Source organism: Macaca nemestrina, chromosome 4, assembly GCF_043159975.1.
Source record: "Macaca nemestrina isolate mMacNem1 chromosome 4, mMacNem.hap1, whole genome shotgun sequence".
Lineage (NCBI taxonomy): Eukaryota > Metazoa > Chordata > Mammalia > Primates > Cercopithecidae > Macaca > Macaca nemestrina.
The window spans coordinates 8,698,151-8,721,837 of NC_092128.1; the positions used below are offsets into that span (position 1 = coordinate 8,698,151).

General features: G+C 40.8%; 1 long non-coding RNA gene across 2 annotated transcripts in view; it reads left to right on the top strand.

Moving 5' to 3' along the window:
- LOC105474894 (uncharacterized) overlaps positions 1–20,179 on the top strand; it is a 31,994-nt gene extending 11,815 nt beyond the window's left edge. Inside the window, exon 3 of one of the 2 annotated variants that reach the window (XR_983002.3) lies at positions 19,443–20,179. This is a non-coding gene — a long non-coding RNA (uncharacterized lncRNA). Of the gene's footprint in view, positions 1–2,710; positions 2,910–19,442 lie in introns of those variants that run through there. The other variant, XR_011621854.1, reaches the window with a different exon arrangement.
- The last annotated feature ends 3,508 nt before the right edge of the window (positions 20,180–23,687 follow it).

Below are 23,687 nucleotides of genomic sequence, written 5' to 3' on the forward strand. Positions count from 1 at the left end.
GTTCAGCTCTAATCTTAGTTATGTCTTGCCTTCGGGTAGCTTTTGAATGTGTTTGCTCTTGCTTCTCTAGTTCTTTTAGTTGTGATGTTGGAGTGTCAATTTTAGATCTTTCCTGTTTCTCTTGTGGGCATTTAGTGCTATAAATTTCCTTCTACACACTGCTTTAAATGTGTCCCAGAGATTGTGGTATGTTGTATCTTTGTTCTCATTGGTTTCAAAGAACATCTTTATTTCTGCCTTCATTTCGTTATGCACCCAGTAGTCATTCAGGAGCAGGTTGTTCTGTTTCCATGTAGTTGAGCGGTTTTGATAGAGTTTCTTAGTCCTGAATTCTAGTTTGATTGCACTGTGGTCTGAAAGACAGTTTGTTATAATTTCTGTTCTTTTACATTTGCTGAGGAGTGCTTTACTTCCAACTATGTGGTCTATTTAGGAATAAGTGTGATGTGGTGTTGAGAAGAATGTATATTCTGTTGATTTTGGGTGAAGAGTCTGTAGATGTCTATTAGGTCCGCTTGGTGCAGAGTGAGTTCAATTCCTGGATATCCTTGTTAACTTTCTGTCTCGTTGATCTGTCTAATGTTGACAGTGGGGTGTTAAAGTCTCCCATTATTATTATTGTATGGGAGTCTAATCTCTTTGTAAGTCTCTAAGGACTTGCTTTATGAATCTGGGTGCTCCTGTATTGGGTGCATATATATTTAGGATAGTTAGCTCTTTCTGGTGATTCGATCCCCTTACCATTATGTAATGACCTTCATTGTCTCTTTTCATCTTTGATGGTTTAAAGTCTGTTTTATCAGAAACTAGGATTGCAACTCCTGCTTTTTTTCTGTTTTCCATTTGCTTGGTAGATCTTCCTCCATCCCTTTGTTTTGAGCCTATGTGTGTCTCTGCATGTGAGATGGGTCTCCTGAATACAGGAAACTGATGGGTCTTGACTCTTTATCCAATTTGCCAGTCTGTGTCTTTTAATTGGACCATTTAGTCCATTTACATTTAAGGCTAATATTGTTATGTGTGAACTTGATCCTGTCATTATGATATTAGCTGGTTATTTTGCTCGTTAGTTGATGCAGTTTCTTCCTAGCATCAATGGACTTTACATTTTGGCATGTTTTTGCAATGGCTGGTACCTGTTGTTCCTTTCCATGTTTAGTGCTTCCTTCAGGATGTCTTGTAGGGCAGGCCTGGTGGTGACAAAATCTCTAAGCATTTGCTTGTCTGTAAAGGATTTTATTTCTCCTTCACTTATGAAACTTAGTTTGGCTGGATATGAAATTCTGGGCTGAAAATTCTTTTCTTTAAGAATGTTGAATATTGGCCCCCACTCTCTTCTGGCTTGTAGAGTTTCTGCCAAGAGATCTGCTGTTAGTCTGATGGGTTTCCCTTTGTGTGTAACCCGACCTTACTCTCTGGCTGCCCTTAACATTTTTTCCTTCATTTCAACTTTGGTGAATCTGACAATTACGTGTCTTGGAGTTGCTCTTCTCGAGGAGTATCTTTGTGGCGTTCTCTGTATTTTCTGAATGTGAATGTTGGCCTGCCTTACGAGGTTGGAGAAGTTCTCCTGGATGATATCCTGAAGAGTGTTTTTCAACTTGGTTCCATTTTCCCCATCACTTTCAGGCACACCAGTCAGACATAGATTTGGTCTTTTCACATAATCCCATATTTCTTGGAGGCTTTGTTCATTTCTTTTTACTCTTTTTTCTCTGCACTTCTCTTCTCGCTTCATTTCATTCATTTCATCTTCAATCGCTGATACTCTTTCTTCCAGTTGATCGAGTCGGTTACTGAAGGTTGTGCATTTGTCATGTAGTTCTCGTGTTATGGTTTTCATCTCTATGAGTTCTTTTTTTTTTTTTAAATTTATTTATTATTATTATACTTTAAGTTGTAGGGTACATGTGCATAACGTGCAGGTTTGTTACATATGTATACTTGTGCCATGTTGGTGTGCTGCACCCATCAACTTGTCATTTACATCAGTTATAACTCCCAATGCAATCCCTCCCCCCTCCCCCCTCCCCATGACAGGCCCCTGTGTGTGATGTTCCCCTTCCTGAGTCCAAGTGATCTCATTGTTCAGTTCCCACCTATGAGTGAGAACATGCGGTGTTTGGTTTTCTGTTCTTGTGATAGATTGCTAAGAATGATGGTTTCCAGCTGCATCCATGTCCCTACAAAGGACACAAACTCATCCTTTTTGATGGCTGCATAGTATTCCATGGTGTATATGTGCCACATTTTCTTAATCCAATCTGTCACTGATGGACATTTGGGTTGATTCCAAGTCTTTGCTATTGTGAATAGTGCTGCAATAAACATACGAGTGCATGTGTCTTTATAGCAGCATAATTTATAATCCTTTGGGTATATACCCAGTAATGGGATGGCTGGGTCATATGGTACATCTAGTTCTAGATCCTTGAGGAATCGCCATACTGTTTTCCATAATGGTTGAACTAGTTTACAATCCCACCAACAGTGTAAAAGTGTTCCTATTTCTCCACATCCTCTCCAGCACCTGTTGTTTCCTGACTTTTTAATGATCGCCATTCTAACTGGTGTGAGAAGGTATCTCATTGTGGTTTTGATTTGCATTTCTCTGATGGCCAGTGATGATGAGCATTTTTTCATGTGTCTGTTGGCTGTATGAATGTCTTCTTTTGAGAAATGTCTGTTCATATCCTTTGCCCACTTTTAGAGAATAAAATACCTGGGAATCCAACTTACAAGGGATGTAAAGGACCTCTTCAAGGAGAACTACAAACCACTGCTCAGTGAAATAAAAAAGGACACAAACAAATGGAAGAACATACCATGCTCATGGATAGGAAGAATCAATATCGTGAAAATGGCCATACTGCCCAAGGTAATTTATAGATTCAATGCCATCCCCATCAAGCTACCAATGAGTTTCTTCACAGAATTGGAAAAAACTGCTTTAAAGTTCATATGGAACCAAAAGGAGCCCGCATCTCCAAGACAATCCTAGGTCAAAAGAACAAAGCTGGAGGCATCACGCTGCCTGACTTCAAACTATACTACAAGGCTACAATAACCAAAACAGCATGGTACTGGTACAAAAACAGAGATATAGACCAATGGAACAGAACAGAGTCCTCAGAAATAATGCCACACATATACAGCCATCTGATCTTTGACAAACCTGAGAGAAACAAGAAATGGGGAAAGGATTCCCTATTTAATAAATGGTGCTGGGAAAATTGGCTAGCCATAAGTAGAAAGCTGAAACTGGATCCTTTCCTTACTCCTTATACGAAAATTAATTCAAGATGGATTAGAGACTTAAATGTTAGACCTAATACCATAAAAATCCTAGAGGAAAACCTAGGTAGTACCATTCAGGACATAGGCATGGGCAAAGACTTCATGTCTAAAACACCAAAAGCAACGGCAGCAAAAGCCAAAATTGACAAATGGGATCTCATTAAACTAAAGAGCTTCTGCACAGCAAAAGAAACTACCATCAGAGTGAACAGGCAACCTACAGAATGGGAGAAAATTTTTGCAATCTACTCATCTGACAAAGGGCTAATATCCAGAACCTACAAAGAACTCAAACAAATTTATGAGTTCTTTTAAGGTCTCTTCTGCATTGATTATTCTAGTTATCCAGTCATCCATTCTTTTTTCAAGGTTGTTAGTTTCTTTGCGCTGGGTACATAGTTCCTCCTTTAGCTCTGAGAAATTTGATTGACTGAAGCCTTCTTCTCTCAACTCATCAAAGTCATCCTCTGTCCAGCTTTGTTCCATTGCTGGTGATGAGCTGCGTTCTTTTGGAGGGGCAGATGTGGTCTGATTTTTTGAATTTCCAGCTTTTCTGCACTGCTTTTTCCCCATCTTTGTGGTTTTGTCTGCCGTTGGTCTTTTATGATGGTGACGTACCAATGGGGTTTTGTTGTGGATGTCCTTTCTGTTTGTTAGTTTTCCTTCTAATAGTCAGGACCCTTAGCTGTAGGTCTGTCGGAGTTTGCTTGAGGTCTACTCAAGACCCTGTTTGCCTGGGTATCAGCAGCAGAGGCTGCAGAAGATAGAATACTGCTGAACAGTGAGTGTTGCTGTCTGATTCTTGCTGTGGAAGCTTCATCTCAGGGGTGTACCCCACCGTGTGAGGTGTGAGGTGTCGGTCTGCACCTAGTGGGGATGTCTCCCAGTTAGGCTACTCAGGGCGGGGGTCAGGGACCCACTTGAGCAGGCAGTCTGTCCATTCTTAGGTCTCAACCTCCATGCTGGGAGATCCAGTGCTCTCTTCAAAGCTGTCAGACAGGGACATTTACATCTGCAGAGGTTTCTGCTACTTTTTGTTTAGCTATGCCCTGTCCCCAGAGGAGGAGTCTACAAGAGGCAGGCCAGCCTCCTTGAGCTGTGGTGGGCTCCACCCAAGTTGAGCATCCAGGTGGCTTCATTTACCTACTTAAGCCTCAGCAATGGCGGGCGCCCCTCCCCCAGCCTCACTGCTGCCTTGCAGTTAGATCTCAGACTGCTGTACTAGCAATCAGGGAGGCTTCATGGGCGTGGGACCCTCCGGGCCAGTCATGGGATGTAATCTCCTGGTGTACCATTTGCTAAGACCCTTGGTAAAGCACAGTATTAGGGTGGGAGTTACCTGATTTTCCAGGTGTTGTGTGTCTCAATTTCCTTTGGCCAGGAAAGGGAATTCCCTTCCCCCTTGGGCTTCCCAGGTGAGGCGATGCCTCACCCTGCTTCAGCTCTTGCTGGTCGGGCTGCACCCGCGGACCAGCGCCAACTATCCAACATGCCCCAGTGAGATGAAGCTGATACCTCAGTTGAAAATGCAGAAATCACCCATCTTCTGTGTCGCTTAGGCTAGGAGCTGGAGGCTGGAGCTGTTCCTATTTGGCCATCTTGGGCGCACCCCTCTTTTGCCCACTTTTTAATGGGGTCTTTTGTTTTTTTCTTGTACATTCGTTTAAGTTCCTTGTAGATACTGGATATTAGACTTTTGTCAGATGCAAAGATCTAATATCCAGCATGTATAAGAAAAAAATAGATTGCAAACATTTTCTCCTATTCTGTAGGCTGTCTGTTTATTCTGTTGATAGTTTTTTTGCTGTGAGAAACGTTTTAGTTTAATTAGATTCCATTTGTCAAATTTACTTTTGTTGCAATTGCTTTTGGCAAGTTCATTATAAAATCCTTGCCTGTTCCTGTGTCCAGAATGGTATTTCCTAGGTTATGTTCCAGGGATTTTATAGTTTTGGGTTTTACGTATAAGTCTTTAATCCAGCATGAGCTGAGTTTTGTATATGGTGTGAGGAAGGGGTCCAATCGCAATCTTCTGCATATGGCTAGCCAATTATCCCAGCACCATTTATTGAATAGGGAGTCCTTTTCCCATTACTTGTTTTTGTCAGCTTTGTTGAAGATCAGAAGTTGTAGGTGTGTGGCCTTATTTCTGGACTCTCTATTCTGTTCCATTGGTCTATGTGCCTGTATTTGTACCAGTACCATGCTGTTTTGGTTACTGTAGCTCTGTAGTATAGTTTGAAGTTGGGTAGCATGGTGCTTCGAGCTTTGTTCTTTTTGCTTAGTATCGCCTTGGCTATTCAGGTTCTGTTTTGATTCCATATGAATTTTAAAATAGTTTTTTTTTTTTCCTAATTCTGTGAAGAATGTCATTGGTGGTTTGATAGGAATAGCATTAAAGCTTTAAATTGCTTTGGGCAGTGTGATGGTTAATACTGAGTGTCAACTTGATTGGATTGAAGGATACAAGGTATTGATCCTGGGTCTCTAAAGGTGTTCCCCAAAAGATTAACATTTGAATCAGTGGGCCAGGAAAGGCAGACCCACCCTTAATCTGGGTGGAAACAATCTAATCAGCTGTCAGCATGGTTAAAATATGACCAGGCAGAAAAATCTGAAGAGAGACTGGCCTAGCCTCCCAGCCTACATCTTTCTCCCATGCTGGATGCTTCCTACCCTCAAACATCAGACTCTAAGTTCTTCAGTTTTGGAACTTGGACTGGCTCCCCTTCCTCCTCAGCCTGAAGATGGCCTATTGTGTGAAATATATATGTATATTCCATTAGTTCTGTGCCTCTAGAGAACCCTGACTAATACAGGCAGAGTATGGCCATTTTAACAATATTTATTCTCCCTATCCATGAGCTTGGAATGTTTTTTCATTTGTTTGTGTCATCTCATATTTCTTTGAGTACTGTTTTTGTAGTTCTCATTACAGAGATTCTTCACCTCCCTGGTTAGCTGTATTCCGAGGTATTTTACTCTCTTTGAGGCAATTGTGAACGGGATTGCATTCCTGATTTGGCTCTTGGCTTGACTGTTGTTTGTGTATAAGAATGCTAGTGATTTTTGTACATTGATTTTTTTGTATTCTGAGATTCTGTTGCAGTTGTTTATCAGCTGAAGAAGCTTTTGGGCAGAGACTATGGGGGTTTCTAGATATAGAAACCTTGTCTGCAAACAAGGATAGTGTAAATTTCTCTCTTCCTATTTGGATGCCCTTTATTTCCTTCTTTTGACTGATTGCTCCAACCAATATTACTTCCAATCCTATGTTGAATGGTAATGGTGAGAAAGGGCATCCTTGTCTTGTGACAGTTTTCAAGGGGAATGCTGCCAGCTTGGGCTCATTCAGTATGATGTTGGCTGTGGGTTCCTCATAGATGGCTCTTATTATTTTTAGTATGTTTCTTCAATACTTAGTTTATTTCAGAATGAGATAACATTGCACATTACTCAGAATGGTTAAAATAAAATCCAAAATGACAGGCAACAAGTGAGAATTTTGAACAATCAGAACTCTCATACAATGTTGATGGGAGTGTAAAATGTTACAACACTTCGGAAAAATGTGTGGCAGGTTTTGTGCCCTTTGGTAGAGTATTAAGTCTTTCTTCATATAGAGCACATAACGGTTTTTACCCAGTTTGTTCATGAGAATTTAACTTTTTAAGTTGCTATTCTAAATCAGAATTTATCCTTTTACCCTATCTTCTAAAGGGCTTTTATTTTATAAAGAGAAATACAATAAAATTAGTAAATTAATTTCATAAACAGCTAATTTACTTATTTCAATATTTTAAAACATTTAAAAAATTTCCTTTTGATTTTCTCGGAGTTTCTAGGTTTATCATAGACTCAGTTGCAAATAGTGATAATTTTATCTCCTTGTTTCCAAAAAGTCTTATGTTTCTTTCTCTTGTATAATTACATTGCTTGTTACCTTTTCAAAAGTGAGCTAATGTGTTTTTATTATTTATTTAACTGTAGGGCATCTAATATCTTATTATTATTGATGCTGGTTATTGGCAATTAATCAGTTTATTTTAAAATCAGTGTGGCTATACTTTGCTTAGTCCTACTTCATTAAAGTCTTTCATCTGAGATATAAATTTAGAAAAATTTATTTTAATGTTGACTGATATAATTCCATGTCTTTTTCCTTTTGACCTACTAATATTGCAAATTGCATCACTATGTTTCCTAACATAAGTGATATGTACATGTGCATGTGCAAAAGTTTGGGTTCCAAGGAATACAGACTGTTGAGATGAAGATGAAATGGATGAAGGAAGTTTATTGGGGAATCCTCTCAGGAAAAGTGCTAGAGGGGGAAGGGAAGAACCTAGGATTAGGCAGGGAGAAGTGAGACTGAGATGTAGTCACAACAAATATGGACTCTACAGGGAGTTCTAAAGTTTGGTTGGAGTTTCAGAATGAAGGGGAGCTAGCAGGACTTTATAATCCCCATTGGATGCAAACTTCCCCTGGAAAAGACACTTGACTTACGTGAGGCATCTTTCTTCAGCAGAAGCCAATTTCTGGACAGGTCTGATGGCTCAACAGCTGACAGCTAACAGCTGGCCTCACTCCCAGCAACTGGAGATAGGTCCTTCTGTTTTTGCACTGTTCCTCTAGGTTTGGAGATGCAAATGTTGCTTCTCCTGCTTCATCTTTTAGACCATCTGTAGAGACTTCCAAGCATAGTTTTAAATATCTCCATGATGAAACTTCTTGTTCAAGCCTTCTCACTGCTGTCCCTTCTGAACATGAGCAGACATGGAACGTTTCCCCTACATCTCATGCTTCTAGTAAGTGATGTGACTACAGCCTTAAATTAGGGGTAAGATAGATGTTGGGAGGAGGTGAGGAAGGAGAGGGCAGTGGCTGAGTAAAGGTGCATGTTTTAGAGTACTGTGACATTTTAAAATTCATTTTATTCCCATGGTTCAAGGCAATTTTGGACAATAGGTCAAGACAAAAGAATGGACCACAGATTTTCTGTAGTGATATTGAGATGTATTTGACAATTGTTCTGTGATTTCTTGTAAAGGGTTTATTTATAAAGCAGTACTGTTCGATAGAGAATTCTGTGATGGAAATGTTTACTGTCTGCCCTGTCCAATATGGCAGCCACTAGCACATGTGGCTGTTGAGCACTTGCAAGGTAGCTAATGGGATGGAGAAACTGAATTTTACATTTTAATTTTAAATCATATAATTAAATGGCCACATGTGGCTAGTGGTTACTGTTCTGAACAGTGCAGTTATAGAGTATATCATTCTTAATAAGATGATACAAAACATTGTGTTTGTGAAAGGAGAAGAGTGCACAGGTAAAGATATAATGAGAAATTGCAAAACAAAAGGAACAAGTGGATTTAACATCCCCAAATTCCAAAACATGGAGTGGGGAGCCTTGTTACTATGAGTTTAAAAATTATGGTGACTTCTTTTAGGCTTGTTTAGCTTCCTGACTTACTAGGCAGTTTTCAATTCATCATTATATTTTGGGATAACTAAGAATTCAGGAGCTCTTTAACCTCAAACTCTCCCTCACTATTTAAACTCCCAAAATTTAAATATTTGCCATAAATAACTTTCCACTGATTGCACCCAAAATTCATTATTTGAATTGAAACTCCACTGAAGGAAATCTGATTGTGCACACCAGTAAAACACTGATATTGCCCTTGAGTCTGTAGGGTGAAAGTTAAGTGAACTGCAGTCATATCTCAGCTGTTTCTTGACAGGATCCTGTCTTGTTCCCACATTGTCTAAATTGGTTTTTAATTGTTAGAATCATTTTCTTCATATTATTAAGTGAAAGTTTCTTCTACGAGAAAGGGACAATTTATTGCTGATTTCCAAAGTTTCATGAAGTGATGACTGCAAAGCAACACAATAACAACACCAACACCAACACCGCCAACAGAAAAACCCTTCTTGGATCTTTTTGAAGAGGTCTGAATTGGTGACATGTACAGTGAAAAATGTGAAGAACTATGAGCCTTACATAGCAAAGGACTTACTGCCAGAGAACTAATTCAAACCACAATCATCTCCTTCTGGAGAGTCAAGTGCTGTAAAGACAATTGCCAGTCCCTTGGAACTGGATATGGACAAACCCCAGGCATGAACAATTCCTCCTCCTCCTTTATCAGCTCATCTCACACACTCATCCCACTGAGCAGCCACTGTGAGGACTCTGATCTCCCTCTCCTCTCCTCTAAACCTCTTTTAGGCAATTCTAATTAGTAAATAAACCTTTTTTAAATTTGTGAGTGAAATTTGAATTTGTTATCTATATGAACCCATTTTTATATTTGATCAATTTTTCTGAATTCTTGTAGAGGTATAGTAGAGAAGAATGTTTGCATTGATATCACTGCTCACTGCAGACAGACATGAGTGTAGTGTTAAATAACTGGCAAATAATCAGCTAAACAATGATCTGATTGGCATTTAATGGCCTTCCATTTTGCAGATATCATTGTTGACTGTTATATTGCTTTGATTGTTTAAGAGTGTTTTAGTGATATCTGGAGGAAATTGTTGGGGTTTTTGGATGGGCTAGAAATGTATTGCAGCTTTTCCCCTTTAAATGATGAAATATAGAGCCCCTATGGTGGAATTTTGCTATGTAACTTTTTTTGGGGATGTATAACATTTGGAGCAAGGGATTCCTCTACTATGAGATGCAATGGGGTGGGATTGTAAAAGACTCAGCAGGCCATGAAGGAAAAGAGTTTTGGGTGAGTCAGGGCTCTATAAAGATCTCTGAGCATCTGAGAGCCTGCTTCGCACACACAATCTGTTTTCCTGGCTATTATGAGTCAAACAGTGAATAAAGCTGATCAATAGTACCTTTAAGTTCTGCTGACTTTACAATTCTATGATGAACCTGGGAAAGTAAAACCACCAGGAGAAGAGTCTGTTACTTTGGTGAAGGAGGGTAGAAGCCATTTGGGATATTCTAGGCTCAGCAGGTGCAACGTGGAGAAGCAGCTAGGGACACAGTTGACAACCAGAGGCTCCCATATGTGGCCCTCATTGATCTGTCCCCCACCCCATCTTGAGTCATTTGAGCCACTCCAACTGAGGCCCAGTCTGCAAGGAGTGAAGTCAAGTTGTACCCACTGTGCTCTGCCCAAATTCTTAACACACGAAAACATGTTGTTTTAAGCCACTGAGTTTTGGAGTAGTTTCTTATGCAGCAACAGATAATCAGATCACCTGAGTGGGTTCCTACAAGGAGAATTGCTATATAATTGGTACATGCATTTGTAATTTTGACAGATATTACTGAATTGCTTACAATAAAAGTTTTGATCAAATTAGTTTCACCAGCATTTTATTAGTTTCTGATATTATTGCTCATAATTTTATCTGTGCCAAACGGATAGCTGAAAGATGATATTAGTGTGATTTTCATACACATTACTCAATGGGAATATGATTGAGTCATTTGTCATATGTCTATTTATTAAAGAAAGAACTATATTTTTATTGATATCTGTCTTATATATTTATTGCCCATGTTTCAATTATGATGGGAATAATTTTGATATTGATTTGTAAAAGTTCTTTATGGGGCCAAAAATGATAATTTACCTTCTTTTTTTTTGAATTTTTTAATAAAACAACTTCTAATTTCTTTCACTGTTAATTTATTGTGGCTAGTATCTAAGAGAATGTTAAGTAAGTAATCACAATGGTAGTAGGCTTCCTTAGCTTGTTCTTAACTTTTGTGGCAAGATCTCAATGTTTACCATTAAACTAGATGCAGACTTTGAGGTTGAGATGGAAAATTTTATTATGGGGAAAAGGAACCAATTATTAGACATCTAATTTTACCAAATTACCTTTCAGCAGCTAAGGAGGTGATCAGATTATGTTGCTCTATAACTTTGTAATACATTACATTATATAAAAATATTTCCTAATATTGAATTCTTTGCATACTTTGACAAATCTTAATCATACAAAGCATTGCTTGATTCTATTTGTTAATAGCTAATTCAGGATTTTTGACTTGCTATTCCTAAGTAATCTTATCCATTTCTAAGAGCAATTCTCTCTTCAATTGCCCTAGTTCTAGCTGGACCTGGTTTCAGGGTCTCATCTCTTTTTGTTAATAAGTTAAAATGGAGACCAGACCCGGAGAATCCCTGAGCAGACAAAAGCAGTTAGGCCTTACAAATGACCTCAACCTTGCTTGATTTGCAAAGATAAGCAAGACTTAACTTGAGCTATTTCTTGTAAATGTTTAATATTAAATAAAAGCAGACCTTAAGCTCAACTAATAGAAGTAGCCAACAAACATAACTATGGACTTTACAACAGGGCAGACCAAATAATGTAACGGTGTAATTAGAATCAATAAATATTTTACTTCCTTCTGTGCCTATCCTATAAAATCCTCCCTCTTCTATTTTTACCATCACCACCTTTTCCCTATCACTACCTCCTTTCTCAGGCAAACATGACAGTTAACAAAAACTGTAGGATAATGAATGTTATTAAGGAGAACACTAGGATGTTTTAAGAGTGTATAGAGGATCTGCTAAACCAATAGTGGGGGTAGTCAGAAAAAAATTCTTAGAAAAAGCAACATTGTTTGAGCTGAAATTGAATAGTGAGTAGAAGTTAGGGAAAGAGATTAGAAGTATTTTCAGGAAGAAGATAATGCATATTCCAAGGTAAGTGAAAACCTGGAGCTCTCAATTAATCAAAGAAAGCCAAGGATGGCTAGATCCTTGAGGTGGGAAGTCAGATTGTGTAGAAATGAGGCTGGTGATTTGAGCAGATGATGTTTTATAGAAACTCATAACTAAGTTTGTATCCTGAATGTTTTATTATGGAAAATGGAAAAACACTCCAGTCTTGAATGTGGGTATGTCACAGTCAGATATGTGTAATTGTGGGCTGTGTGAATTATGAATTCAAACCTTCTCCCTCATCAGGCTTTACATGATCTGAATTTCAGTTGCTTTAATTGTGATCCTCTTCCACTTGCTCTGCCTCCCACCAGCCCCACCCACTCAGTGCATGGAAACAGAACAAGTGAGTCAAAGCGAACATAGAGGAACCCTGGCTGTAAACTTTGAGGTGAACCCACTGGGGTCACCAGCCCATTCTGTTTCCTTTGCTCATAAACCTGTCAGCCCCTACCCCATTTCCTTTCCAAAAACTCTCCCATAGTACCTTTTCATTTTCACTTGCTGTCCTTCCTGAGTTTCATCTCCCTGAGTATTCAGAGGCATTTGGTTTCTAGATGTTTTGTCAAGTGTGAAAAATAACTTCAGTGTGTGAAAGGAAACCACAAGACCCAGGGCTGCTATAGCAGCAAGCTCTGTCCTCAGAGAGGGTAGATAACTGTCTTATCCTGTGTGATCTGAAGGGGCTGAAATTCCCCTCTGTAAAACATGCACCCCATTGATCTGGAGCTGTCATTCCTCTCTCAGAGGTAAATGTTTTCTGTCAGGACAGCAGTTAGGTAAGGAGAAAATAATGCACAGGGAGATACTGAGAAGGAAGTCAAAGGAGCTGAATACAGATCAAATATTAATAGCTCAAGTGAAGAGTTAACAATTCAAGCCCTTGGCTGGGCACCGTGGCTCATGCCTGTAATTCCAGCACTTTGGGAGGCTGAGGTGGGCAGATCATGAGGTCAGGAGTTTGAGACCAGCCTGGCCAACATGGTGAAACCCCATCTCTACTAAAAATACAAAAAATTAGCCGGACGTGGTGGTGGGTGCCTATAATCCCAGCCACTTGGGAGGCTGAGGCAAGATAATTGCTTGAATCTGGGAGGCAGAGGTTGCAGTGAGCTGAGACCATGCCATTGCATTCTAGCCTGGGTGACAGAGCAAGACTCTGCCTCAAAACAAACAAACAAAAAAATCAAGTCCTTAAATGCTGGGGTTCCAGTGGAAGGTTTCTTTGATGTAGTCTGTTGCCCGTTATCTTGGCCACATCTTGTAAAAGAGATGACCTCTATAGTTTTAACTTGCTACAGATCTGGGGCTTGATCATCCATTAAAATAGCAGAGACTGCTCTATTTGCCTTTCTCTACCTTCTTCATCCTGCCCTGAAGTTATCCCACATAAATTTTTAACTGCTCAGTCCATCAGTGATCACATATACCCAAAATACATCCTCCATATTCTCACTGGGGTTCTGGAATTAGAACTGAGTTCCAATTCTTACTTGGCCACTAACTAGCTAAGTGTCCTTACTCAAACTCGAGCCTAATTTCCTTCATCTTAACATGGGAACAATTTAAACCATCCAGTAGAATTGTCTGAATTACATGGAAAAGTGCTTGTAAAGGATGAATTCCCAGTGGCTAGCAAAGAGGTTTTCAAGCCTTAGCCTGCATCAGAATCACCTAAAGAGTTTATTAAAACACAAATGGCTAGTCAACATCCCTGGAATTTCTGTATTAGTAGGTTTTGAATGGAGCCTGAAAATAGCATTTCTGACAATTCCCAGTAGTTTGGGAACCTCACTTTGAGAACCACTGCTCTTGGGCATTGCTGTATCATTTGCACTGTTGAAGTTGGGCCACTGCCATGACTGGTGGAATTGGGGCCTGTGCCCAGCTACAAATAAAAGTTGGAGGTTTATTTCTGAGGCATCTCAACTTTCAGGGACATTTAGGCTGTTTCCTGATGGCCTAAAGCACCTCTCCATTTTGTTTCCTCTAGGATGATCTTAGATGAGAGGGTCTTATGTTGACTTTTCTCACCTAAAACTTTTACATTTCAGATGTTCTTTTAAAAACTCTCTTACGATCTCCATTTCAGCTGATTTAATCATAGGTGAGAGTCCTTTAACAAAGCTTTAGCTCAGTGGTTCTCAGACTTTAGCAGGCATCAGACTCACTTGGGGGGTTTACTGAAACTTAGATTGCTGGACTCCATCCCCAGAGTTTCTGATTCAGTGAGTTAAGGATGGAGCCCATACTTCCTAACAAGTTTCCAGTTCATACTGATGCTGCCGATCCATGGCCCACATTTTGAGAACCACTAGTCTAATACACAGTAAGTCTGAAAAGGAGCTAATACAATAAACTAGCACCCCTGGGGACCATCAGAATGCCTGGGCCATTTACATGAACTCCAAGTAAGGTTTAAAATCTCTGATGTGTCTGTCATGTGGCAGAGGGTGGAGCAAGGGGAAAAAGAAGAAGAAACCAACCCGGCATCATTTCTACAGATGTCTTCCCATGTTGCTGAGGAAATGAAACCAGCACACATGGAGAAATGGAGTCCAAGAGGCATTGTCTGATTGACAGACAGCAGAGGATCAAAACTCTCAAGTTGTGGAGGTTTTCATGCAGGAGTTTTGCACTAGAGGAAGGGAGGATTTGGAAATGTGGAGAACTTTGGGGACAGACAAATAGGTGGAAGGAAATAGTGTGAATGTCTTTAAGGTAAAAATAAGCATTGCCTTTAAGGTAAAAATAAGCATAGGCAGACTGCCAGTAAACGGGTACCCCTCATAGAGCTGATACAGCTACCACTTAATTCTTTCTGGCTCAGGCCTGGGTTTTATATCTCCTTCTCTAATGCTTACAGTAACAGTAGGAAGTAGAAATTATCATCTCCGTTTCTAAAGAAGTAAAAATAAGGCTCAGAAAGATGAGTAACTCGACCAATGTTACTCAGAGAATGAGTGTAGAATCAGAGATGGATTCTACCCCATCTCTGTTCCATTCTACCCCATCTGTCTACCCCAAGCCCCTTGCTGTGACTCTCATAAGGTAGTAGAATAGAAGCAAGGGGGCTGTGAAGAAAGTTTGCAGCCTGATATAAAAACTGTCAATTTCAGGCCAAGAAGTGTGAACTGTAACCTAGGTGATCATGGCCTCTTGAGCAACACACATGGTAGGTCTGAGCTACATAATCTTGATCTGTTGGGTGCAGACTAATTAGAGAAGTGAAGAGAGAAGTTCTTTCTGGCTACAGAAAGTCTCCTTGTTCTTCCCCCTTTCCTGCCTCTCCTTTGCTCCCTAAACCCTGTACTTCACTCTCCCACTGTCAGTTTGTGCCTCTTTCTGTCTCACTGCTCCTCCCTCTTTCCTCTGTCTTTCTTGCGTGGTGTCCTGTTAATCCTGATCCCAGCTCCCAGCCCCACTACCTTAGGTAATATTCAACCTTATGGGACACCCATCCCTCAGTCCCACCCTGCACCCAGAATTAGTGGGTTCTGAAGGTCACAAAGTAGAGCAGAGACACTGGCTTTCCCGAAAAGGCCACTCCAGACCCTGCCTGTCTGCTCTTAGAGCCCACTCTGCCTCCACCCAGAGAGCACATGTGTACACACCATGGCAGGGCCCAGCCCCCTCCCAGCTTCTCCAACTTTTAGGTCTTATCCTTTCTGAGTTTAGCATCTCTATGGGAAAAATGCTTTAGGAGTTCATTTAATCTGGAGAATAGGCAATGATTTCTGTCTCTGAGTGGTGGAGAACATTTCAGGGCATAGGCAGACTGCCAGGCTAGAGCATTCAGAGATGGTTGCAAAGCCCCTTTGCCTGTAAGCATGACTCATAAGACATTCTCATACTGTGACAGAAACTGGGACTTCCTACCAAGAGAATTTTATTGACATTAACAAAGGGAAGGGTATCAATTCCAAAAACCCTCGTTGTACTGCATTAAATTACGTAGGGAGTTTCTCCCCCTGCCTCCCCCGGCATTGTCTCTGCTGCGGTGCATCGACACATTCATTTTTTCCTTCTCTGAGTGGCACAGTAGCACCCATCAGGACTGTGTTTGCATCAGTAGGGCTCCTCACTGGCATGGAGGCCCTGGTTTTCCACTGGAGCCCATCAGCATGGACTTTGCCATTAGCGCTCTAGCACCTGTGCCTCCCACTGACAAGTTCACCACCTTGTGGAAAGAGCAGCAGCCCAGGCGTCAGGAGATGAAGGTGGTGGGTAGGATGCTTGTTTTATGGTTAAAGTGAGAATTGCAGGACATGATCTAAGTTCTCTTCCCACATCAACATCCAAAGTTCTCTGATGTTTCTGACCTTACCCAGTGAGCATGAAATTCTATTTACCCATTAGCACAGCTCGGCCAAATGACCCATCAACACAGACTCAGTTCTCAGAGAGCTGTGGGAACACAGCTGAACTGCACAGGGCTGGTTCTGAGGACCTGTGATCCCTAATGGAGACTATACCTGGTGACCAGACCAGGAGAGTGACAATGCCAACCCTGGGAGGTGTGGAGTAGAGTGCCCTGTCCAGGAAGCTATGTTCATAAAAGCCATGAAGTCCTGGGGTCTGACCCCTTTGGTTCCACACATTGTTGACTTGCAGAGACTGAGGGGCCGGTATGTCGGCTTTGTCCCTGTCTTGGTGCAAAATAACCAAGGAGGTAGGTTGTGCTGAGAGACATGGGCACTCAGCCCCCATTTCCTCATGTTCCAATCCCTATCTCACCTCGCCACAAACCATACTGTTCCCTTGAAAGCCCCTGGTTTCTGACCTATTCCTCAATATCATGGGGGGAGCAAAGTGTGCCCAGGAGGGTCAGGACAGCAAGAAAAGGCCTCAAGAGTCAGGATCGCCTCCACCCCAAGGGCTTTGCACTTAGGTTTGGACAATGTCTCCTCCTAGTTTCAGTTCTTCCTTTGCTTTGGCAATGTAGCATTTTTCTTAAACCAGTGTTACCCACCATTTGCAGAAGCTTGTACCTCTTTATTATACAGTTTATGGGTTTTTTTGTTCTTGTGCATCTCAGCATGTCCCCAGGAAGTCTGTGGTCTACTACTGATGTCAGCCCATTTCCCAGAACCTTCTCAAGATATGAAAGCAAGACTATTTATTGTAAATTTACCTGTGTATGCAGCAACACTACTTCCTGTGGCTGCAACAGCCATTTCCTGTCTCACCTCCTCCATCTATTGTCTTAGCCTTCACATACAGTGTGGTTTCCACACAGGACAGAGTTAGAATTGGGGCCCCTGTCCCCTCCCTGCACATGGGATGTGCCCTGGATGACTGGAAGGCCAGACTGGGATGAGGAGGAGTCTCTCCATGGAAATCTTGGGGAATTGTGCTCAGGCCCCTCTGTAGACCCTCCTCAGGCTGGTGCTGACCCAAGGGTGACAGGAGAGTTTTTCTCTGAGTCTGCGGACCCACACATGGCCTCATTCAGACAGACACAGCAATGACCATTTCTGACTTCCTCAGGAGTAGGCAAGATGACCACTTAGTTGAAGCATGTGCCTCTGCCCTAACCTGCCATGCAGGAATCTGACAACTGAGTTCTGAAAGCCTAAACTGCTGACAGTTTTAGTTTTAGATTTACTGCCTATTTGGAAGCAATGATAACCTACATTCTTTCTTATTTTATTTTATTTTATTTTTGTTTCAGGATATATGTGCAGGCATGCAGGTTTGTTACATAGGCAAATGTGTGCCATGGTAGTTTGCTGCACCTTTCAACCCATCACCTAGGTATTAAGCCCAACATGCATTAGCTATTTATCCTGGTGTTCTCTCTCCCACTGCCCCACCCACAGGCCCCAGTGTGTGTTGTTCCCCTCCCTGTGTCCATGTGTTCTCATTGTTCAGCTCCCATTTATAAGTATGGACATGCGGTGTTTGGTTTTCTGTTCCTGTGTTAGTTTGATGATGATAGTGGCCTCCAGCTCCATCCATGTGCCTGCAAAGGACATGAACTTATTCCTTGTTGTGGCTGCATGGTATTCCATGGTGTATATGGCCACATTTTCTTTATCCAGTCTATCACTGATGGACATTTGGGTTGGTTCCAAGTCTTTGCTATTGTAAATAGTGCGGCAATAAACATATGTGTGCATGTGTCTGTATGGTAGAATGATTTATATGCCTCTGGGTATATAGCAAGTAATGAGATTTCCGGGTTGAATGGTAGTTCTTCTTTTAGAAATTATCTGAATTTTGGTTTGTGTAAATTTACAATCTACGTGCAATACTAACTAAATCAGATAGCTTTTATAGTTTCACATGTGTACATAGGTTCTCTCCCAGTCCCTTCCATACCCACTAGTTATTGAACTTTCTAAACTGGCATTGAAACAATGTCTCTGGCATACGACAATGTTTCGTTGCACCAATTTTATAAACTTAGGCAGTGCAATACATGTTATTTTTCTGAAGCAAACCAAAGGTAAATTTCTCAGGGTTCTTGCTGCCTTGTTTAGCAACATTTTATTGAGGATCTTTTATACATTTGTACTAGATAAAAATAAACCAGATTGCAAATCCTTTTTTAAAATCTTAAACCATGTACCAGGTTTTTGATCCAAATTGTGTAAGATAAGTTAAACTTAAATTGCATTCTATTAACCAATATGAGTGTATTTCTGTAAGCATAGTTATATTGAAACAAAGTTTTAAAAAGCAAAAAAAAACAAAAACAAAAAAAAAAACAACCTCTGCATAGACCTATTTACACTGTGGAAAAGATAGGGTTTTTTTGTGTGTAAAGGCTATGGAATAAATTTTATTTACTCAATTTTTCATGTGTTATTCTGCTAGGGAAAATAATTTTTCTGTGTAAAGGGTATGTAACAATTTATTTACTTAATAATTTTTTTGTGTTTACTCTGCTGGGCTCTGCACATCACATGTCCACAAGATAGTCATGAATCTCTGACCTCAGGCAAACTCTCCATCTAATGAAAATAATGTTTGGAATTAATTCAAGACCTATCACCAGTGATTCTTTATTGGAGCTCATGAGTCATCATGGGGACCCAGGGACTGGCCCACAAGGAGCTGGAGACCAGCCTAAGAGAAAATAATAAATCCTTAGGTGGGGCACAAGGAATACCTTAATATCATTCATTGCACAACTAAAGGAGAGGAGAAAATGGGCTTAAGGTGTGGACTAGAACAGACTGAATTTAAGTTTTGGGCAAAGTTGCTAACAGTGGGCACGGTTGGTAAATGTGTCCCATCAACTGCTCATGTGAGGTGTTTAGAGTGAAATCTGCCAGTCAAGTTGCTGAAAGATTACTGGACGTTTGGAAAATAACTATTTCTTCAGCATGTCTTTGAATTATTCTTTATATTATTTAATCATTTAAATAATTTTATTGTCCTTTTCACATCCCATTTGATCTTTGTGAAATGACACAGTGCAAAACTGGGCAAATGGTAAACACATGAGCAAAAATGGAGAAATGCCACTGGAAGATCTGAAAACTGAATTCACAGAGGCCCACATACATCCTTAAAATCATACCGTCAGGTGAGGCTGTACTGCACGATTTTCCCATGCGATAGCTCGCTACTCAACCCTCCACCCTATATGTCAAGACTGGCTGGGAAGGATAATGCCTTTGCGAGGTCTCCTTGGGGAGAGGGTGGGAGAGATGGCTGTACTGTCTCTGCTGCCTGGAGATTCAACCCTGACCTGCTCATGTGCATGCACTTTCTCAAGCCCGTTTCTCTCTCCCTGATACTCACATCGCCTCCCATGTCCATGCTTCAGGTGTTAGTGAATAGTTTCATGTGTGCTAAACCACAGGTTTTACAGAGTCTTGATTAATAAAACCCTAAATCCCAAGAGTTTGAAATGTAAGCACTGGAGTAGATTCCTGGAGGAGATACTTCTGAGGGTGAAGGGGGCAGATTAAAAAATTTGCTCTCAAAAACCGCATGGAAGTTTTTATGTGGTCCCAATCCTGCAGATGACCTACAGTGAGATCAAAAGTCAGAATTCCCAACTAGTAAAATGGGAAGGTACATTAGCTCACCTCATGTCACTCTCCTGCATGAACTCTAACTTCTGTTTTACTCGTGGTTGAAATCATCAAGCTTTATGGCAAAATTATCAAGCTTTCTAAGTACCGTTTTCAACCACTAGTCTTCTCTTGCTGTTATTACGCACTTTCATCTTTGGATATCTTATTTAGATTTCCCTTCATGGTGAAGAAATTTCTGAAACATGTACCCATTTGTCTGTTTTCTGCTTTGCATATCAACAGATAGCAAATTTCTTCAGATCTGTATAACTGCCAAGCAGCTTTTTTCTGAAGTCTTTATTTAGTTCATTCACTATTTTCTATGTACTGTATAATAATATATAATTATTTTACAAACTCCCTTCATATTCTTTGCTACACTCCACTGAACACTCCAAATTGCCAATATTTCCTATAGTCTAGTCTCTGGAATTGATCTTGTTTCTGTTAAACTTACAGAGGGTTGGGAATATTATTTCCTGTTGGATCCAGGGCTTCTGTTAAGAAAGCATGAGCTAAAGGGGCTTTTTTGGTGACAGGTTTTTTGCACCATTCGTTCTTATTGATTTTGGCTCAGCTAAAAGCTCCAGGTTATTTTCCATGGAAATTATCCTATTTAGAATGCCTCTAGTCTATTCTTCTAAGATTTATTGTTGGAAAAACTGTCACTTAAGAATTTTCAAAATAATTATCCAGCTGGTTTTAGTGCAAGGGTTCATCTTGTCAATCTTGTTTTGTGTTATCTCCTTAGTATACCTCACTGCAAATATTATTTAGAATGGATTTTTTATTAAGAACATACTGGCTTCATAACCAACTGTATGGCTTTAACACATCCTGTGATGCTCAGTTTTTGAATATTTTAAAAAGCAGATTTTAATATCTATTTAGATGATATCACAGGGATGTTAGAGGGCATGCTAAAACAATAGAGATAAGAGAACTTTAAAGATGATAAATTGCTTCATAGAGAGAATTCAGAAGAGGATAAAGATGACACTGTTGATAATTATTATCGTCACATCTGCAACATGGCAATATATGAATTCCAAACCCCAGAGAAGCAATTTAAATTCAAAAAAATTGTAACATACAGTTTTTTTTTTCTTTTTCTTTTCTTTTTTTTTTTTTTTTTTTTGAGACGGAGTCTCACTCTGTTGCCCAGGCTGGAGTGCAGTGGCACAATCTCAGCTCACTACAAGCTCTGCCTCCGGGTTCACGCCATTCTCCTGCCTCAGCCTCCCGAGTAGCTGGGACTACAGGCACCCATCACCACGCACGACTAATTTTTTGTATTTTTAGTAGAGACAGGGTTTCACCGTGTTAGCCAGGATGATCTCGATCTCCTGACCTCGTGTTCCCCCCACCTCAGCTCCCCAAAGTGCTGGGATTACAGATGTGAGCCACTGCGCCTGGCCCACATACAGATATTTTTAGGGAAAAGAGAAGACCCCTTGTTCAGGGATTAGGACATCGTGGAATCTGTCCAGGGGCTTTGTCGTGAGAATGCCCACCTGTTAGCCTATAACCTGAAACAGCCCCTGAGAGAATTGTCTAGAATGTCCCATTCATCTTTCATTGTCTTTTCTATGCTTTTATTCATGATGTTGGTGTCTTGTCTCCCACACCCAAAGGCCCAGAGCTCACAAGCTCTCTTTAGGTATCTTGGTTCCCAAAGGGAAAGGAGATGGTAGCAGAGTTGGTGTCATCTCAGTCACCTGAGGCAGCTTTTCTATAAATGAGGTGGCTCTGGAAGGAGGAGGGAACCTGGCTCTGAGGGTCTGAGGCTTCAGTCAGAAAACCTGGATGTAGAGGATGTGATGGGAAGTGGATGGACACTAGGCTGTGACAGAGCTGGCCCAGGTGACCATGTGTCCAGGAATGGGTCTTGGCTAGACTGTGGGGCACCCCAGGGAGGAGGGACCATGCTCCAGACCAGCACTTCTTACCTTACACCACCTGCCTTTGTCAGTGAGTATAAACTCATAAAGGAAACTGAGGCCATGGAGTCCGACATAAAAATGGACCTCCAGAGCATGTTGCTTGCTGCAGCAGTCAGTGCGACAGCAGCCTTGCTTTCTCACAGATGGGAAACTGTCAGCCTTTCCCTCCCTGCCCTTCCCATTTGATCTCATCTCAACTCAGCGGTACAGTTCATCATGGTGCCCCTTCCATGTGTACAGTGCTGAGAACACTGTTGAGAAGAGACAAGCTCAGTGTCGTTGGAGGGATAAGACGAGGCACAGGTCACAAATAATGGATAAAATAAGGCAGTCTTGCAACTAAGGACCCAAAATAAATGTGACAGAATCAAGGGCTGAGGGAGAGTAGTAGGAGGAATCCAGGCAGCAGGTTCCATATTGGGGGCGTGGGGAGGCGCGTAGGTAGGCGGTACACTGGGAATCTCACACTGGTGCTCCCTTCTCTCCTCCCCTCTCCTTTACCAAAGAAGCCTGAAGGCCACTCTTCCCTGACCTTTAGCAAGGAAGACTAAAGGTAAGAAGCTGCAGTTACAACTCCTAAGAGGTCGAAGTCAGTGACATTGGTAAATAGACCAATGACCCTACTCCATTCCATGCCTTCCTTAATCTAGTCACACCCTTTGTTTCCCCAAGATAGTTATGTGGATAAATTACCTTCATTTCTTCTGCTACTTTATAAACTTCTCCCTAAAATTTGAAATGAGGTTAGGAAATTTGTGTTTTATTTGAAATGAGATGAGGATAGTTCATAACGCCTATAATGAATAAGTTTATAGAATTTCAGGCATCAAGGAAATTAATGGCACTATTGTTCCCATCAGAAGAAATACTTTCATGCTGTATCCCAAATTGTATCCATTAAATATTTAATTCCTTTAAACTTTTCCATAAATATAGTCCTATTGTAAGCAAGACTAATGTTTTCAGAAACATACCAGGGATTGTATATCCATACTCAACAATTAATTTATTTTATAAACTTTTCTTTTTCTTTTGTCAAGTTGTTACTATCATGCAAATGTGTCCCCTTTAAGCTGAGGCACTCATTCTAACACCCCTGGCTCCTTTCACAGTATGCCTGGAACTCCAGCACTAACATTTCCCTGGGAGTTAGCACCCTAAAAGAGAATCCAAATTATAACACCATTATTGAGGCTCAGCCTCTGCCCGTGGGTAGCACAAAAAGCTGAAATTATTGCTCTTACCTGAACTCCGATATTGGGAAAAGGGAAAAAGCTTAACATAATATATGGATTCTAAATATGCAGTTATCAGGTTCATGCTCATGCCGAAATTTGGAAAGAAACAGGACTACTAACTGATAAGCATTTCTCCATAAAGCATGGGTCTGAAATTCTTCAACTACTGGAAGCAATATACTTGCCAGAGGCCATAGCTGAAAGGAATTAGCCAGCTTGCTTTAGGCAGACAGTAAGGGAAAGGTCCCCAGAGAACCTCCAACCTGCCCCACAAGTGCTTATACCAGATGTTTTGTACATTTGAGGAAACTTGCACAGGGGGCTTGCCTAAACACACCAGCAGTGGAAAATTACATTCCTTAATACATGCGCAGTAAGGGAAATAAATCAATTTGGAGTGACTCAGTCTAAGGGCCCACGTGCACACTGGAAGGATGGGATGGAGCTGCCAGGAAT